This window comes from Sparus aurata, chromosome 6, assembly GCF_900880675.1.
Source record: "Sparus aurata chromosome 6, fSpaAur1.1, whole genome shotgun sequence".
Taxonomy (NCBI): domain Eukaryota; kingdom Metazoa; phylum Chordata; class Actinopteri; order Spariformes; family Sparidae; genus Sparus; species Sparus aurata.
The window spans coordinates 16,477,995-16,499,273 of NC_044192.1; the positions used below are offsets into that span (position 1 = coordinate 16,477,995).

The 21,279-nt window shown below is 40.9% G+C and overlaps 1 protein-coding gene across 3 annotated transcripts in view; it reads left to right on the forward strand.

Moving 5' to 3' along the window:
• The window catches only part of megf6b (multiple EGF-like-domains 6b), a 72,467-nt gene that overhangs the window by 17,400 nt on the left and 33,788 nt on the right, over window positions 1-21,279 (forward strand). The gene's annotated exons all lie outside the window — the stretch shown is intronic.

Here is a 21,279-nt window from a genome sequence, read left to right on the forward strand (position 1 = left end):
GATTAAGAACTCTCTTTTAAACTTACTCTTTTGCCAGAGGCAATAAGTCTGATCCTTTTCGGACAGCTCTCCTGGCCTCCCTGCTGAACTCCGTTTGAGTGATCGCCTTCTCTACCACTAAATGAGAATCTCCACACATCAGCAGTTGGCTTCTTTACCAGCAGCTCAAGTATTTTATCAGCAACTCCATTGTTGAATTTGAGCTGTTGAAGTAAAACAGTGGAGGATTCTGTTGTTTTTCTGATAACTCCACACGACAGGAAATTCCTCTTAGTGTCAACTTTTTAGCAGAATCATCCATGTCTCCCTCTCAATTAGACAGACTTTGTTGCATAAGTCAAGTTCAAACTGAGGAAATAACTGAAAAAGATGGTTCTGTTTTGTTACAATGGTCTGATCTGACTATACTTTAGCATCTCAAGTTCACCTCTAACTTACCACCTTCTTGACCCACACGTGATTTTCTCAGGAGTTCCCTGGTGCCAGAGATGTAGCCTTATGACACCTTTGAGCACACTATACATTCACTTCCTCATCGGCTGGTACAGGACTTAGGATCAGGCCTTGGGAAATGCAGCACTGACAGCTAAGCTGACCTAGCTTACATCTGATTACTTCACGCTTGGATGAAAGACTTAATCATAATGACGGAGGATCCATGAACACACATGCCCATTCAGGTGCTGCTTAAAAGCATCAGTTTGTCCTGATGGGCCTAGCTGAGGTCTCTGACAAGATTGAAGCCATCTGCTGAATATGATGTTTGGTCATCTGAAAAGTCTGCACTATAGACTTACAGGAAATTTAACATATAAACAAAGTGAAATATAGACTTTCTCTAAACACTCAGGAACAATCTCAGTGGGTTATGAAGATCATCTGGAAAACAAGTTTGTGTGTTATGTTCAATAAGATGCTGGTCCTTCCGGAGCGACATATTTCCCTGAGGCACAAGAATGTATCATGATGCAGAGTGGTGAATTGAGGGTCAATACACACAGTGGGGTATAATGCCCCTCATCTTTCATTCCTTACCATGAAAAAACAATTTCTCATTAAGTCGTTAAGATCCTCTAATGTGAAAAATAGGACCAAGTTTGAACCCTATCCCTAAAACCCTGACATATCCAGTCATCTCTGACTTCTTTGTGAAAGAATGTTTTCTTTTGAATTCCTTCTTAATTCTCTTGATGAGTATAAAAACATATTGCTTTTGCTTTTATTTGATTTAGGTGCTATGTATATGAAAGATGTATCAGTGAAATAGACAGACATGTGCGGTCTGTCAAGTGACACAAGACAGAAAGTTTCCTGATAAATTGAGGAACCATACAAACTGCTTTGACAGTTCCTCTTGTGCCCTGTCAAAATATTGTTTCATCAGTATGGGAGAAAAAAAAGAGGAAAGAAAAAACATGTGTCGTAAAAGACTATTCGTTGGTGTATTTTCTGTGTTTCTAAGACGCATTGAGATATAAAAGAGTTCCTGTTTCTAACTTCCAAACCAGAACATTGACGCGTTAAACACAGCTATCTTAAGAAAACACGTTTTTTCAAAAAATATAGTCAGACTTTATCAAATGAAAACACCTCTTTCCTTGGCACTTTTTGCTTAAGAAAATGTACAACACAGTCAAAACCTCCCATTGTCACATTTTAATGTGTTTTTTGTATGTTCTCATTTTAAAATATCAGATAAAACATAAATACTGGATGATAAACTCTTTGTCTGACAGCTATTATGTCCATAGCACCAGATGCATAGCGGGGGCTCTGGCACAACTGTAGCTTCTTGCAAAATGCATGGGGGGAAGCAGTCTTGAAGGATCAAAACTCCAGAAATGCTTGACATTGACATCAGATTTATAAAAACTGATATACACTCTGCATCCTACATATCTACACCAATCGGCCACAACAGGTAAACCACTGGCTGGTGAAGTGATTAACTTTAGTCATGACATAACGGTGCAATGTTTTTGGGGGAAATCTTGGGTCCAGGCATTCATGTGGATGCTGCTACCCACCCAAACACAGTTACAAATTAAGTACATCTCTCATGGCAAAGGCACTCCCTGATAACTTAGCTCCCCCAGCAGGACAAAGTGTCATGCCACACCACGTAAATTGCTCAGGAATGGCCTGAGAAACATAACATAACACAGCTCAAGGCTTCAACCTGGCCTCCAAATTCCCGGGATCCCATCCAGTTGGATCCATGGGACTTGCTAGAGCAAGTCTGATCCATTGTGGCCCCACTGTAGATTGGACTTGACTCTGACCCATTGAGGCATGGACACAGGATCTTTTGGGGCTGTCCTGTGGTGTCTGGCACCAGGGCATTGTCAGCAGATTCTTTAATTCCTGTTGGCTGGAAGTTGTGAAAGTTGTTTGGATACTTAGATTCAGGAGCTGGTTCGGAGCTAGTGCCTACACTTGAACCAGTTCTTTGCGTTTCAACCGCCAGAGAACTGGCTCTCGAAAAACTGGTTCCAGAGTGGCCCCAACACTTTTATGGTCTAGAACAAAGAACTGCTTACATCATTGGCTGCAGGTGGGATAATCATGACCAACGACCAACTAAAACTGGTTATGTATTAGAAAAAATGAGCTAGTGTAGTGTATTCTGACATGTCCATGGGAGAATTAACAAAAAATTCACAATGGACTTGAATCAACAGTGGTCCGAGGACCGGTTGTGTTTGCATGCCAAAGTAGGCATAAAGAGTGGATGTAGTTGACCATGGTTGCTCTTAACATGGTTGCTCTTAACAATGGTGGGGAATTAGAGATGTATACAGTGACAGAATCCTATGAAAAATGAAACTGGTTCTTAAAAAGCTTTGCAGGTTGAACCAACTCCAGACCAGCAGTAGCACCAGCCCAGAATCAGCACTTGGTTTGCTTTGGTCAAAAGGGTATCTGTGGTGTGGCAGAGCACGTTATCCTGCTGGGCCACTACCAGCGGTGAGGGGTTGTACCTGGTCTGCAACATTGTTTGTGTGAGTGTCAAATGGCAACCGTGTGAATGCCGGGACACAAGGTTTCTCATCAGAAATTTGCATTATAACAAGATGATTGTCATTCACTTCGATTGTCAGTGGTTTTAATGTCGTGGCCGATGGGTATACATCCTTTCTACTTCCTGTTGTGGCTTTGTGTATGAAGAAGATAAATCTTGTTGAAAACATTTCAAGTATCCCATCCCTACAGACGATCCCTTTTGGTTTTGCCTCAGGCGGCCCCTAAACCACACTGTTTTGATGTCAGTACCAACGTCGACTGCCTCTTCCCTTCCCTCACATTGACATCCACCAGCATTGTTCTGCATTGTGAATGATAGCTGTCATCAATGGGCACCTAAGGGGCCTTTGCTGGTGTAGAGCTATGCAGCAGAACCCCGCACCCCGATCCTCCCTCCATTGAAGGCTATCAGTCCGTAAACTTCTCTGGCAGTTATATTGCCCTGTGATTGGCATAGAAAGGGCTACTGGATGATGGGTGTGGGGGCTGGTGACTCCGCCTGACCCTGGGCAAGTGAGTCGGACACAGGCAGGAATACACTCACAGCTGTCCCATTTGAGGTCTCACGTGCGCCAAATACAGGTCACGTCAGAGTCAAGAGTCTTGAGGGCAAGGGGAATAGCTGCAGGCTCATTGGAGAAGGAGCAATAACGTCACTTCTACTGAACGACTGAGTGATGGCTCTGATATATAGTTCAGCCATTATAAAGAACACTCTGAGGTGGTCAGGTACATACCATTTTGTCATATCTCACATTCTTGAGCCCTGGATAAATAACCTTGTTGCGCAGACGAGAGCACGCTGCTTACACATGCTGCTCTTATAACTAAGTTACTGCTGCGGTTCACATGCTTCACACAGCCATCAGTCACCGCTTGTTTCTCTCATGTCGTGTTTACATAAAAACTGAGGAGCTGAGGTCGAATACATGGAGCCACACCTCACTCAAGATTCACTCTTCATTTAATAACGTTGTCATGAGTGCGAGCATTCCTCTGCAGTTACATGTGGTGATATTCTCTTGAGGAGTTTTTGATGTGGTGCGTTCATGTTTATGTATAGCAATTGGTGTGTGTGTTTATGTCTTTTAAAAGGGGACAATTAGTGGCCTGCTTTCAATAGTTGTCTGAAGCTGTCATCTATTCTGCTTTTTAGCGGCATTGTGTCTGAATGATGTATAAGACAATAATTACTGCTGTTTTGTATTTGTGACTCAACTCGATGGTAAATTGAGGAGCGGTGCCTTCAGGGTCTTCTAGTCCTTACAAAGATGATAAATCTCATTTGATCTGAATGGGTCATTTGCCTCAGCTTCATACTTCATACTATCAGACAGTATGATGGCTAATTTAAAGGTTATAAAATCTGAAATGACTGATAGAGACTTCTCAGGATTGACCACTTTACTTTTGTTAATTACCTTCCTGACTGCAGCACTTTTCACATTTGTAAGGACTCCAGGGTGGGACTATTTTGGTTGCACATGCTCCCAAAAATCTGTCGAGTGCAACTAAACATTTTCATTGATTGCACCGGTGCGCCTGAAATTTAGCAGTTTGTTTTCTAAAGAAATAAAGTCATCACAATTTCTTGCTGTGTGTACTTTAAATGAAGAAAAACATATATTTGCACCTTTTTTTTCTTTTAACAGTAATGTACATAATCTCTGAATTACACTAAAATTTGTTATTTGGAGCTTATTATGTGCTGGTGCACCTAAATGAAAAAAATTGGCGTACCAGTGCAACCAATGTGAACAATTAGTTAATTATCTCAACATTCAGTATTTTTAACCTATTTTCATAGTGAGTCATGGTGAGACACATACATATAAACATACATGCATACATGCATGCATACATACATACATACAGACATACATACATACATACATACATACATACATACATACAGACATACATACATACATACATACGTACATGTGCCTATAAGTACTATATGTAATTTTAACACAAGGACAAATTGCTTCCACACTACTAATTCAATATATTCTATAGCAGAAAAGGCAGAAAAAACTAAAGGTGTGATTAACATTTAATTGATATAGTTAATTAAACAGTTGAAATAGTTGAACAATTTTAAGGACCTTTTAAGTTCATTTGGCATCTTAGCATCACATAAAAGTTATCATTAAAATACCGATGAAACTTTTAACAGAGTGTGCAACTCTTTTCTGTAGCCAAGAACTTCTGCATGTCTTTGTTTTTGCTCTTTATAAAACTCTTCATTCTTGTCTATATCCAGTGGGATTTAGTCACTTGGTGCCTGATGTACTCAGTATCCAGCCTGTCATCAGTAGACAAGTGGTATCCTCTGGGATCAACAGCTTCCAAGGCTTTTAGACCTCTGGCAGGGCAGATGTCTTCATACCAGCTGACATCTGTGCTCAGCTGCAGACAAACAGACAGACAGATGAACAGACACTTTATGTAACTTGAAACTTTACCGTCTTAGTTTAAGAATCCTGAAATATCCTATAAAGCTCAGCGTTTCGCCTGAGGTGAATGGTAAAACGAAAGTCATCTCAAATACATAAAACTGATGGATTGTGTAGAGGAGTTACCTCAAACAAATATATGAGGAGTCATTGAAGTTAAATCCCTGATAGCAGAGGGGAAACATTTGAAATAGACGTAACCCGATAACCCAAATGTAGCGTATTTGTTTCTTTCCCACACATTTAATTGGTATTTATTTGGCTTTTGTTTGTTGATCCCAAACTGTGAAATGCTTCACTGAAAGAGCTCTTTCTCTGTTACGGTAATTCCATCTCATTTATGTGCTATTTCTGAATGATTTTTGAACCATAAGCTCATATCTTGGCTGGGTTTGGGGTCACTGCAGTGCCAGGAGGACCAGCTTGTTCTAGACATCACTCAAGACAGACCCTCTACTGGCGACCATCATCATTATCATAATACTGTAGTGCTTCAAAGCCGGCTCCCAGGCATGTTTTCTCAGCCACAGCCATACTGTCTTTGAAGCTTTTAGTCAGAGCAAATGCTAGTTTATCAAAGGTTAGGTTACAAGCATTGATCCACCAAGATTATGGTTGAGTCAAATAAAGGTTCTTAGTCTGATTTATATACCTTTTTGTGCAGCTTATATTTGGCAAATTAAATCCTATTGATATTCTTTAGAAATCGGATATTTTATGGGAGATTACACTGCTGAGGTCTTCGTCTGTGTACAGTTTCTTTTGGTCTTTTAATTTTCCATTTAGAAATGGACATGTTTATAAAAATAAAACCCAACCAAAAACAAGTCTTTTCGTTCAATCTGAACTGTCAGATATACACTTTGTAGAACTTTTATTTTTTTCCCTTTTAAGACAACAAATCACAGCAAATGAAAAAGTCAAGCTTTACTTTCTGTGGCATCAAAAACAATAATTCTCGTTCTCATAGCCCCGCCACCACCATAATTAAGTGCAGAAATGCATTTCATACCAATAACAGAATTTCTTCCTGTAATCCAAAAAAGATTAACACCCAAGTAGTGTCTTTGGGGATTTAGTTAGGCTTATAAACAGTTGACTAAAGCTCTGAATAATAAGGTCAGATATTTCTCTGGAGCCTGTCGGTGCATGATGCAGGTCCTCCACAGTCTGGTGGCTGAGGTGGTGTGAAATGGCATAGCAGCGACACACTAAGATCCCACTCAGCCTCATGAAAGCTGAAAAAGCCTGGGCATTTCTCATGACTTTTCTAAACCATCAATTTACATTCTCTTTTGTCACACAGGCCACAATTACATGTTACATACACCTGGTAACGTCAGTAAATTCACTCAAGTACTGGAAAAGTTTGTAAATGGACTTGTGTTTCTGTAGCACTCTGACAGTTGCCAACTGCTTATCTTGTTCAATGATACTTCGACATGGAGCCAGGGATTCGAACCAGCAACCCTCTGATCAGAAGGTGACCTGCTCTACCTCCTGAGCTACAACCCCCCATTCCTGCTACTTTATACGTCTACCACTTTACTTGACCTTTAGAGCAATATATGGTGCTATATAGTCCGTAAAATTTATTGGGCATCTGAAATTATGGGTTATTTTCAGATAAAATGTTCACTTACAAAACATATAAACAACTTCCATCCATCTGTCCATTTGCTTCACTTTATCTGAGGTGAGCTGTGTGGCAGCAGGCTAAGCACGGCAGTCCAGACGTCCCTCAGCACTTTCCTGCTCGTCCTGGGCTTTCTGAGGTGATCCCAGGCCAGACTGACACATATAATCCCTCCAGCGAGTTCAGGGTCTGCCCTGGGAGTCGTCTCCCAGTTCTTGTGCTTGAACCAACTCAGCTGGCTCCTTTCGATCCGAATGAGCAGGGGCTCTGAGCTTCCTCAAGATGTCTAAGCTCCTGACCCTATTTCTAAGGCTAAGCCCAGCAACCCTACTGAGGAAATTCATTTCGGCTGCTTGTATCCACAATCTAATTATTTCGGTCACCTAAAGCTCACTACAATAGGTGAGGGTGGGAACGTATAGTGACTGACCGGTAAAGTGAAAACTCCTCACCACAACTGACGCTGCACCAGACTTTATGAAAATGCTGCTTACACTTCGAAACTTTATTAGTGATACAATAATATGAGAACTTTTAGTTTTGCAAAATACAAGGTCTTTTATGTGCATTTTGCATTTTGTTATTTGTAGAATTTTAATCAAGCTATGTCTTTCAGTGTTCTGGTTTGGATTCTGGTTCCGTCTTGGAGCTGCATTGTGAAGCTGCATGCTTGTTAGCGTGGTTGCAAGGTCAGGACAGCAACCCTGGAGCTATTGTGGGAATTCAATGTCTTGTTAAAGGACACTTGTTTAGTTGCCGGGAACCTTTTGAAGTACACAGACATGGACCGGGGTCGTCTGGTCAAGAATTCAGAGCCAGAGAGAAAGATAGCTGTCCCAAAATCAAATGTCATGGGCTTTTTATATTGTGTAGGTGGCACTGTATCAGTCCATGAAATTGAGACAGTGAGTGCTTGGACCTCTTAACCTTGTGGTTTATGTTTTAACAACTTATATGGTCACCTCATAAGACTACTCACATTTGACCCCACATCTTCTATCTTGTTGCTTCGTCTTTCTTTGTTCTTAGAGTTGAGCGAAGTTCCTGTCTGGAAAGTTTGTGCCTCAGATTCTCTTAAGAAAGGGATGACTTTGCATGTATAGCTGTAGTCAGGGAGGATTTCAGATGTTGCTCTTTGTAGTACCTCTGTTCCTCCTCTAATAGCTGTCCTGCTCTGCAATTACTTAAAGTTTAAAAGCAGTCTTTTCTCAGCCTAACAGTCATGTGGCCTGTTCTAACCTGCCTTTTGTCGCCTATCCCCTTATCTCACACACATAGACAAATGACCTTATTGCAGGCCATGAAGGAGTTCTCTAACTAATCTGTGTTTGTTGAAGTGTTATAAATTTGCATGTCTGTCCTACTCTCAAATATGTGTTTTGTTTGTTTTTTTACAAGCCTGTCAGGCATGGAAGATTTATTCTGTCTTAGTCATGTTAACCTCTGTGGCACATTAAGGCCAAATGTGAACAAAAATGTGGGCGGTTTATGCCTTCCAGATGTCAAATCCCAGTTAATGCATGAGTGGCATGTTTGTCAGATGTGTCACTGTCACTGGTGGTGGTATTATATTTTAATGCAACGAGGCGATGATGTGGTGCTCATGAATCTTTTTTAGCCTTGCAATGTAGAAGGTTAACAGTGATTATATTAGTATAACTGTGTGCTTAGTTAAGCTGATTTACGTGACAGTGGTGACTCTTGTGGTCTCCTTCTGCGATGAAGATAGCAGGGGAGCAGAGAAGTCAAAGGTCGAGCCAGCATGTGGACCCAGGCTTTGCCATTTCAGAGTGGCCAAATTGTCTGTGGCAGGACTCGCTGCTCTCAAACAGCAGGAAGGCTGCGCGGGATATAACCCTGTCTGAAAAAATGTGGGGTGTGTTTCTATCAGCACTGCTGCTCATCAAGACATTTAGAGACTGACAGTGACAGGAGGGAGCAGCAGTGACACAGATGGTATCTGTCATGTTTAGGGGATGCAGGTCTGCATGAGGCCATGTGGTAAAAAACATCTCCTTACCGTATGGTGAAACCATTTCACACATGCTGCTCACCCCAGTAAGGGTTTGACTGTCAGTTGAGTAGTAAAGGAAACACTCTTTTCTTTTTCTTTGGCTAAATATATTGCGTATCTGCTGCCTTCATGTTCAGGACCATTGAGGAATGTAATAAGAGAGGTGCTTTCAGTATGTCGGCCCTGAGACCCTCCCCATTGTAAAAATAAATCCCTGAAGTCTGAGTCCCATCTAATGGTTTTTACTTGGGATCAAGAAAAAACATTAGAGAAACATCAATGCTGAGCTAGCTGAGTCCTTTAGCCAGTAAATGCCAGAAAATGGAACACACATGCATGCTGCAGATACGACAGTTTCCTCAGCACATGATCTCATTGTGATGATTAGCCAGTGTGCCCTTTTTCACTAAGAAAATACAATTTGGTAGCGTTTTAAGTGTGTTGGATATCAGTAAGTGGTCCATAAAGCAGAGGAGGTGGAAAAGATCCAAACATGAACATGTTCATGTCAGTTCAAAGAGAATGTGAAACTTGCTGTTCAGGAATTTTACAACCTGTAATCTGAGGCTTCCCTTGACCTAAACTCTTAGGTACCTTATTGAGGCTTTGGTACGAGCTTCTCTTTTCATTTCTACAGGGTTTTACCAACTGGGACATTTTATGAAATCCCATTAGAAAAGCAACACCAGGATAGACTGCATTACTTGTGCTGGTTGGTAAAGGAGTGAAGTAACATAAACTTTATGTGAAGATGAGATACAAGTTTATCTGCTGATGGTGAACCCAAGGCACTACTGAGACCTGGTGGCTGGAGACATCCATCACCTCAAACCATTTCTAGTTGTTCAGTTTGTTCGCACATTATGATCTCTTTTTTCACTAAAATCTTGTTTCCTAGTTTAATCTTTTTCTCTGCGTTGTTGACTGTGTGTTGTATCCCTTTTCTGTCAGACAGTGAAACATCTTCTGGTCCACCATTTTTTTTCCAACATTCCAAATACTACTGAGATCCTCTTCGATCATCTTTGTTTAACCAACAAACATTGTCTGATGTTTCTAATTTTTTAACTAATGTTTGTTCTGATTGATGCTTAGCTGTGAAATGAGAGTTACTTTTGTTTTGTTGTTTGGATGTGATGACACATTTATTTGCCAATCCTGATCAGCTGCACTGCCATGAACTCCTCGAGGCTGGAACGTAGATTTAGTGTCGTGTCCTGAGCAGTGCCAAAATTAACTTCAAGGAACTCATCCTCAAAGCGGGTGGAGAAAATCAGAAACTAAAACAAAACCTGTAAATAGTTTGATAAAATCCCTGAAGTGGAAAAGGATTATTAAGGCACTACTGATTGACAGGTTTACAACTGTAAATATTATATATGCTCTAATAGCACAATTCTATTACAATTTACTGTAGCTGTGACCAGCTTTAATCCAATTTCACCTTCTGGCAGCTCATCATAGAAAAGATTTTAGGAATATCACACCATAAAATATTTATTTTTGTTTAAATTACTGTTCATAACTACTGCTGGCTTGGTTGAAAGACTTTCACTCTTGTCCATAATTCACATGATTACCTTTTATTTTGGTCTGCTACCAAGGAAGACTTTAAGGCCATGAGATTTTAAAGCTGTGAGACGCCCAGCTGCAGCAGTTCGTCACTCACATAACTGGTCTCCATCCTTTCACTGAGAGGTCAAAGGGTGTCGGGCATCAGGACATTAGGTTATATAACTGTTTTGCAACGATCACCACATTTGTTTTATCTGCACAAAATCGGGCTGTTATAGTTTTAGTGCATTTTTTTTAAGCGAGAGAGAAAAAGTTGTAAAAGTCAAATGGCTGATAATAGGATAGTAAACGTCAAGAAAGATCACAAGCAGTCTAAATCACTCTCAGGGTTTCCCTTTTCCCCTCTGATGGGTTTAACAGGCTACAGCTGAAATGACTGAACAGGTTGAAGTCTGCTTTTTTACTTGACTTGTAGTGAATTATGATGTCTCAGGCTTTACTTTAAAAAGAGGACAGTGAGTAATTTTGTACTGAGAGTTGTTTTAGGTCAGGTGGTGACATAATCATGCTACACAAAACTTATTTTTGTTTCAACGAAATCTCTCCCATCAGCCTTAAATTGGAGTGAACATTTACGGAGTCTGTGACACGTTTTCAGTTTTTTTGCCATTTGAAAGTTTAATCCCGTTCTTTGAGCATTGTTAGCAGCCAGCATAGCGTGACTTCCCGAGCAGCTGAAATGAAGGAGGCCATGGAGATGCTGGCACTGCTGGGAGAACAAGAATCTCTACGAACAAATGTTTTCTCACACATTCTCCACCTCTTTGTCCTGCTCTCCTCTGATTCTTTGTTTTATTACCACTTTAGTTTGAAAGGACAAAGTGAAGCATAAGAAAAGAGGAGTGAGAGGGATATACAGAAATCACATTTTCTCATACCCCAAATTTTTTTACAGTATCATAGAATAGAGAAAGTGCTAGATTCCCACTCAAGGGTTTTGGTAATGTGGAGCCATTTTTGCCCGAGCAGGTCCCTGTTTTGTTTGATTCACATGCGATACACAATCCTCCTGCCAGTTACAAACTGTTCCACTGATAAACAGTCGGCAATGGTAACAGGTAAAGAAAGGCAGATAATAAAGCCGGTAAACATACTTTTGAACAATAAGTCAATGTAGTAGTCGGTAGTAGTCAATGTTCTGTTCTCAAGACCACAACTGATCTTGAGTACTACAACACTAAAGTAACCATGTGTTTTAAATTGATCAAATATATATAAAGTATACAAAGAGTCTTTGCACTCATTTTATGAGCAAGGCCAACCACTTTAATTCAGATTTTCAGTATGCGCAGAGAAATTCTATGCTTTCAGTACATGAATGTAAAAACAAACTCTACACATACATACATTAACCCAGTGAGGCACAAACATTCAACAATAGGAACCTGAAGAGTAACACATTTTTGACTTTGAGTGAACTCTGATTTTTTTTTTGGTTTACAGATGAGTAATTTACTAACTATTTTAACAATGTTCCTGCAAAATATACAGTGTGAGGGTGAAGGAAAATCTGACTTGAAATCCAATCAATCTTTCCACGTTTGTTGTCACATTCTTAACACTGTGCTGTTTAGGTTAAAGCGAAGAGAGAGCTACTCAGTTCCTGTGAAGTGAGGAAAGGCATCTTTAATGAGAGGGAGTGTGTTTCAGTCAGGGTGGGGTACATCCTTGCCCACCTACCTGCCATTGCATCCTGTGCAGCACCCTAATCTCCCGTAATTGTGCCGAGTCTGGGCTCCCACCCAGTCTCATTAGACTCTTTACAGCATTCCTGATGAAAGGTCGCTTCTGGTCACGCTGGGTGCGAGGGCATCAAGTTTGTGTAAATTGACAGTGACAAGAGTTTGCAAAATACAATTAGAGGAATCATCAGCGTGGACTGATCCCTTCATCTGCCAGCGTTGTTCCTGTTCTCCTCATTTTTACTTCACTAAAACTTCCATATCGTCCTCCAATTTGACCAAATCTGCCTTTGTTTCCAGCCTATCAGTTCATCGTGTATTCCACCGAGCCAGACACTTCACTTCTAATCTCTGTTTTCCCTCCATCTACAACATTATTTCCTCAGTTGTGTTTTATCTCCATATGGAAGCCACTTCGCCTTGGGGAGCGTTCACCCAAGAGTGCTCTCTCTTCAGTGCACACACGGCTTCTTTCTGATGTTTCGTGAGGTGTGAAGAGCAAATGCTAATCTGAAAGAAATGTAAAGAGACAGGGTCAGTCGCCTCTCACAAGGCTGTTTTTTTTTTTTTTTTTTTTTTAAATCAGACAGTCGTTTGAATCTTATTATGTGATTGGACTCTTTTCTATCACGCGGCTTCGCAGCCATTCTTGCTATAGTTACGTAACATTAACCTTGTAATTCAGTCAGAGATACTTTTGGCAAGTAATATATAGCAGATAGATTAGGCAGAAATAATTCTGGTCTTCCAGGGAGCTCTTAAAGAATCAGAGCAGCATCAAGGATCCTGCCTGGAAAGCTAACCCTAAATCTTAATCAACACATAAACATGAAGCCATAGTTAAAATAGCAGTTCAATTTAGTACATAAGGAAGATGTCGCGGTGGTGGAGGAAGCTCCTGCAGCAAACAGCGTTCACATGAGATTCGTGGCATGGTTAGAAGTATCAGGTTATAAAGCTGGCTGAGTACACGAGTATGAATATTTGAGATGTCCCATTAAGTTTTTGGGATCTTATTCGAGCCCCTTAATATTATGTGTGATCAGGTTCTTGTGAACATGGAGCTGAGAACTGAATTGCCGACCGCAGCTGTCAAATAGTGGAGCAGAGCACATTGAAGCTCAGAAAAGAAAGATTCAGCATTTGATCGGGTTTATTGTAGAAGATACAGATTCTATAAAACATGCTATCCTCATCCCGGATGCCGCTACTTGGGATCAACTCAGGACATGACAATGAAAGTGATTGGACCTTACTTGTAAGCTTTGTGAATCGAACATCCATGGGATGTTGTGGAACAAGTCCAACCCGTGGCGGCCCCACCTTGTAACAAACAATACTGAAACAACCCCTGGTGCCAGACACCCAAAGATGACCCCGGAAATCCTGTGTCCATGGCTTGACATGCCAGAGCCAAGTCAAATCTACGGTGAATCTAGGGTCTGAATGGATCTCCCAGCGGACTTCGAGACCATCGTGGCCCATCACTGCTTTCGACCATCCTTACCGGCCAGATACCCTTAGGGAGGAAGAGAGTCAGAATAAGAACCAGTGCCAATCCAGCTTGGTTTAAGGCTACTCCCGGCTAATGCCTGGTCACAGGAAAAGGAAATGTACAAAGGGGACTCAGGCTGGCAAAACAACATGAAATCAGAGACTGTTGTGCCCACAGGGACCTGTCACCACCACAACCTCTTGGATCAAGCTGTTGCACTCAATGGGTGGACCGTGTTCTGAGCCAACACAGTGCTGGACTACAGCGGGACAAAATATTCAAAAGATGCTCTACGTCTTTATATATATTCGTATATAGATAATTGTATATGTTCTGTAATTTAGGTAGCAAGAAATGAGTTTACAAACTTTAATTTCATTATGCAACCCTGTGTTGTATGAAATCAGAGCCCATTCTCTCTGAATTACATTTAGCCAGGGGGACTGCATGTTTGAATGTTGTTTCTTTCAGCTTTGAGCACCATAACCATGTAGTGTCACACATGGGCACGTGAAGCAGTTATCCAAGCATTGATGTTTAATCCCCCTGTATACCTTGAGCATGACAGTCTGTCATGTATCTGCTACCTTTTGCCCTCTAGGGTAACTGCTCTGAGCAACTTTCCATCCTCTAAGGCCCTGCACATACCAGGGCAGCATTTCTCACACATATGTAAGAGAGGGAGACAGCCTGGATACCACAACAAGTAATTTTTGGATTTATGCTGGCCTCAGAGTGTTGTCCCAGCCAGGGACTCAGAAGTCCTGGGTCAGAGTTGGAAAAGACAGGTCCTAACTGGTAGAGCACAGATAGAGCACACGCAAAGGGTCAGAGGGCAATCCCCTGAGGTCCATGAGGTATTTGTTTCCCCTGTTCGTCTGTGTAGATCATAAAATGTTATTCTGGAGACATGTATAGGTTTGTGCAGCTGGCCTACTTTCTCTGTTGTACTTTGTAAATTTTCCTGACAGTAAAAAAATTGGACAGAAGTCAGAAACCTTTGGCAATCCGCAGGCTTTTGAAAGGACAAACTTCTCCCAGGGTTCATAGTCTGTCAGGCACCTTCAGGCAAACGATTTCAGTCAAAACTGTGACGTTATAGAACTTTGGCATTGTCTATGAGCATGCAACACTCAGATCTCCAGTTTGAGGTCCATGCCTGCTGGTGGCACAGTCTTGTGACTCTTAATGAGGTGATTTTGAGCCGCCTGTTTCTGGGAATGAAGGACTTGTGGTAGTCTCAGTCAGCTGTAGTGAAGAAGAGAGAAAACATTTAAGCTTACAGGATCAAGAAGCAGCTGGCTTTTAAGAACGGGGTATCCCATAACATACAAACATTCACTAGTACCTGCACTTAAATGGGAGCAAAGGAACACACACACATGCACGCTTACCTTACCGTGCAGTGAATTGGGATAATCAAAATGGGGATTAGAGGCATTTAGGGCTCAGTAGAGCAGAGTGTTCACAAAACAAACTCAAAGTTTAGTGTCTTTGATGTTACACATAAATCCCTTGTGGTCAAATATGCACAAATAATAAATTATAAGGCTCAGTGTTGCAGGTAATAAGCTGTACAGAGACTACCAAGTCGCTTGATTGATATTTTTACCCAAGAGTCAAACAGCTTCTCTCAGCAAAACAATCTGCTGCTTGTCTGTGTTTTCTTGTCAACACATGCCTTGGCAAGCAGAAGTGAAGAAAAACAAAATACAAATGTTTAAAGAGGCAGATAAGCAGAGAATTTAGATTCTGCCTGTCGGTATTTTCACATGAGAAACGTTCAGATGAAGCAAAGCAGACACCATGACTGACTTTAATGAGCTGCTATACTTGTAAACAAAGCATCAACACCGGAGTACATCCAGTATATTGTAGTGTTTGCTTTTATGTAGAAATAATTTTCAATCTTTCACCAAGATATGCATAGGGCTTAAACTAATTAAAACTTGTCAATTAATCATTATTACAGCAATTACTTTTTGGTAGGGTGACTTATCATTTTATCGACTAGTAGTTGCAGCTATGGATGGGACAACATGAGACATTATCGTGGATTGCAATAAAAAGACACTAAGTTGATCATGGTAAATTTCCGTATCTGAATAATCTTGAATTGGGATAATCATTGTCTTGAAAAAGCTGTCTGTCTTGATAAAGTACAATCCTGGATTGATTTCTTAATCATTTTGAAATTCCACAGGCTGCGTGTCCTCAGAAATATATGTGTTTCTTTACAAAATAGAAGGTTAAAATGATTCCTGTATGTTTTGGCGCTATTTAAAAAAGTTTGATTTTTGTCATTCCCAACCTGCCAAATAATGACGCTTTGGGTTGGCAGCCGACCCATCACACAACCCTAAAGTGTCAGTTTTTGACGAATTCGGAAACTCAGAGTGTCATTATTTGATGAGTTGGGAATGAGACTCTAAAATTGACTTTTCTTACATATAGCACCTTTAAGCAAATTGTGATATAATCCAGATAATATCTTTAAATTGCAATTATGTTGGCCAGGATAATTGTTGCATGAAATGTTCACCTTGTCCTATGCTTTGTTGCTACTCTACAGAAGATGGTACATTTCTGTGATGATTTCACATTTAAAGAGTTTTTGTTGACTACAGCATGGTACAGCATCTTTAAACGCTTCTGCTTTAGCTTCACCACTAAGTAGTGTAGTTTAAAAAAGGCCATTTCTCTGCCTATACTGTAATACTCTTTACTCCCTGGTGAGACTTTTTACTCAAACTTGACGTAGATTGTTAATGACTTCATGGAAACATTAGAGGCTTATGAAAGGAAGCACAGACGTCTTTAACATCAGTGGATACACATCATAGAGGTCTGTGTGTGGTTAGTCCTTTGTCATTAAAGGGGACATTTTTTTAAACTTCTGCGTTCAGGAAAGCCACACCACGTCCGAACGATAGTGCCACTTAACAGCTCAGCTGGCCACAATTACAGGGCTTGTACCCAAAACTGGCACCAAGAATGCCTCACACAGAATTAGCGACTGGAAATTATTGGATGTTTAATACAGCATGCATAGTTTTTTGGTGTCAGTCAGTGCGGTGAACCAAAGAGAAAGATGTTTTTTCCCTCACCAAGTTAAGTGTGGTCTTCTTTGACTTTGAATTATGTTATTGTGGCAGCTGTGTTTTGGTTAGATGATGAATGAGAGCAGAGCACAATCACATAGTGTCAGCTTAATAAACATCCAGCAGCACATCTGGGCTGTTATTGATGTAGCAGGAGATAAACAGCAGGGGGCAATGTTGAACTTGAGCTAATGCATGGTAGAAGAGACTGAAAGAAAGAGATATATCCTGATTTTTGTCCTGATGTTTGGCCTGTAAAATTAGTCTTTCCTGTAGTTTTAAAGATATTTAATGACTCTATCTGCTGTCTGTCATCTCAGTTTGGCTTGTCTGAAGATCTGACTTGCCATTGTCATAAATCTCAGTTATTCATCTCGGCTCTTGTTTATACAAAAGCATCCTGATATATTGTGCATTGTTGCTCTCATACCTCTCATATTTGTTTACAAATTCATACAGGCCTGAAGCAACAGACTAATCCTCAAGATGTCATTGTTTGCCTCATCTGATTACATCTGGCGTGTAAAGTGATCTTGCTTTATGATCTCTGCTCACGTTTGCCTGCAAAATACTGTACCTGTCAATACACAGCGCAGAGACAGCAGTCTGGCAGAAAGGCATTATAAGGAAACCTTAGAGCTGAAGTACTTACACAATGACCTGAGCCGCAGAGGTAATGCTTGCATAAAACATTTTTAAATGCATCTTAGGGGTTCTCATGATATCTGACTCCAGGAGAATATCCATGTGAAATCCATGAGGAGTTATAGGGTCCATAAAATAACTTTTATAATAACTCATGTGAACTTGGGTGAGCATAATTCATCAGATCATCTGGTTCACTTGAGCTTCTGCCAGATAGCCTTGTGGCGCTGCCTGCCAGGAAACGTGTCTTGTACAGTTTATTTGTAGAGCACCTTTCAACAAAAAGCAATTCAAAGTGCCGCAACAGAGGACATAAATGACCTAGAGCACCAAATATGTAAGGAACAATAGGCAATATAAAATGAAGTACTTAAATGATTTGCACCAAATAACACATTTTCATTTCTTTAATGTCTTAACACATTATTCTAATGTTTGTAAACAGAAATAATGGTGCCGATAATTGTTTTTCTTTATTTTGATCACACCAAATGCAGCAATACATCGCCTGAAGACTCAGACATGAATATATCTTTTTTTAAAGTATTTTTTTGGCCTTTCATGGCTTTATTGATAGTACAGTTGAAGAGGTGACAGGAAACAGGGTGAGAGAGAGGGGGAGTGACACACAGCAAAGGGACCCAGGCCGGGAGTCGAACCCGGGTCCGCTGCAGCGAGGACAAAGCCTCTGCACATGGGACGCCCGCTCTACCAACTGAGCTAAACGGCGTCCCCAGACATATTTTTGAAGACTATATTTTTTCTTGAATCAGACCTGCTTAATTTCAGGTGCACCGGTGAGACCAATAGAAATTGTAGTCACACTAGACTTTTTTTGGGTGCATGTGAGACTGAAAAAGTCACACTCTGTAGCCCTGCAGTGCAGTGCAAGATATGAATAAGTAGTCCCAAATTTAAATAGATAAAACACAGTGGCAAACGAACAAACAGCGAAGTCTCCTAACAGACCAGCAGACCTGACCCTTAAATAGACATTTAAAGGGTCGGTTATACTGGAGGTCAAAGGTGAGGAGGAGTTTCCTGTGAAAGAGTGTGAAGTAAATTATCAGTTTCAGTCAGTTTGTTAGTCAGACAAGACGTTGTCATGAACCGTCCTGCAGCCACATGTGCAGGTCAGTCACAGAGAAACCCTCGTTTGAATGAAACCTCTGACTCAAATACATCTCATGCAGCCTCCAACCAATCCCCATCTTTATAGCACCTGGTAAATGAAAGCAGCTGTGAGGACTGTAGGGAATGCAAGCAGGAATGAACACTAGCAATGCACATTATTAGACCAGCAGGCTTTTAGATCAGGGTCCTAAAAGGAAACAGGTTTGGCTGTCACTGGCATCCCCCCCTCCTCCCTGTCTTCGATGAATGCCGCAATTTTCCGGCCCATGACCCCCGGAGATAATATCAGAGGTCCGGTGGTTTTTGTTGGCCCCTCGTGGTCTACCCAGACATGAGCCCAGTTCTCCTGGGAGCAGTGGCTATCGTGCTTATCACAGGAAGTCACACAATACAGCAGAGGAATGTAAACCCAGAGCTGTGTTGCAGACGAACGTGCAGAAACACAATCGGGATCATTTTTTTGTTTTTAATTCTTTACCTGATTGCTATGGAACAGAGTGTCCACTACAGGGACATGCACTTTTTTACCCATTTTACAGATGTGTTTTTGTTTTATGTTTCACTTACGAGGAGACATAACAGCACTGAGTAACTGGAACCTAACCCATTACTAACTCTGAGGTTTGTTATCCTCATAGAACAATGCACAGAAACTCCACCTTCATGCATACATGAGAGTGAAGATTAGAAATGTATTCTCCATTAAGCCACTCAAGCTTAAATCTTGACGTTTTGTAATCAGTTTAGTTAGAAGGTGACTACCGAAAAAATTAGTAACACTCAGTTAATTTATGGCATTTGTTGTGAGAAATAGCATCTTGTTACCAGAAGGTTACTGCTGCAGTTTGGGTTTCAGGCGACCTAGACCACCTCTGTGATACCACACCACAGGAAAGCCTGAATATGATGCAGTAAAATACAAACCACTAACTACACCCTCTAAAATTAGTATGCTGCCTAATTAGGATAACTTTTTCCCAGCCCTTTCCAGTTGTTATGCTAAGATAAGCTAAGCTAACAGGCTGCTTGCCGTAGCTTCATATTTACCATACAGACACCTAAGTCTCAGCTACAAAGCGAATAAGTGGGTTTCCCACAATGTCAAACTATCTTCTATTTGAATTGCTATATTCAAAAGAATAACTGGCAGACTACAGTACTGACAATTAAAATAATGATGCTTATAATTTTAACAATATGAACTGTGATTTTTTTTTTTTTTTTTTGACTTAGATACCATGCTAGCATCAGGCTGTAAAGATGTTTGCTGTTTTTTTGTTGTGGTTTTTTACGCCCAATTTTGCAATTAATTTGACAAAATTCAGAAATATCCACTTGGGACATGTGAGCGAAATATTGATCTCCACAGACACAACATTGAGCAAGACACATGAAAACAGTTGAACTTCTGTCCTGCCACCCTGTGTTTAAACATCTTCAGTTTTTTGGCTGTTTTAGCATCTTCCATTTCTTGATGAGCTGGAGCTTGGCACTTTTCTGTGGTCTTGCTTGTCTTGGCTGCAGCACTTGTTGCTGGCAAGGTTTAAATTCAACTTCACCAGCTTCGCCTTTGACATTTTGGACTTGTATTCACTGCTGTCAAACGAAAGTGCCCGGTTGTTGTTGGAGCATGTGGTATTTGAATTTCGTGCCATGCTAAGGGCCTGCGTCCATATGTTTTATAACAGGCAGAAATCACTACAGTGCACTTGGAAGTGCTGGGATGAAGTGCTTGTGTGGTGAAATTTAAAATTAAGTGCACAGCATATGCTGCTTAACAGAAACCCTGGGTATGACAACAGCGAGAAAAGTTACTGTTCAAGCAAAAACAACAATGGCGGCTTCTCAAGAGGTTAGATTCTGCTATAGCATCAGTGACGTCAATCAGAACCGGAGAGTTTTCCTTCTTTGAAAGTAAAGCAAAGAATGACACTGAAGGCTTTTCTCAAGAGTTTGATTTACCAACTTGTTGGCTGGTTGTGCTCTTCATTGGTCTGATTGTAGACAGTGATAGACAGATGGTTCCTGCCCTTTTCCAATCAATTTCCAAAGCTACTTCTCTGATTAGTTGTGTAACAAACCATGTGGCTTATTAGGTTAGGAATGTTCATGTTGGTTCTCCCAAAGTTCTGTATTTGTTTATTTCTTGCCAAGAGGACTCTTATGCAACATATTTTATAAATCTGAGAATCCACCACATGGTGAAACAGTCCTGTGTGATTCTCCCTACATGGGTTTGACCCTGAACGTTGGCCTATGACTCTGACCTGGGGCATAATTTGGGAAGGCATCAGATATCCCGACCCCCTAGAGGCTCAGGTCAAGGAGAAGAAACCTGGTATCTGATGTTCACGGAAGGCGGCTCTAGCTTTTGTTTCGCTGCTTAGGATGTGTCTGGTCACTCTGCTGGAGGTTGTTCTTGGTGATGGAGCGATGAATGGGTGAGGGTGATGTTAAATGAAATGCACCCTGGAGTCAGGTGAAGGTGCAGCCTCTATCCAACCCCAGACACAC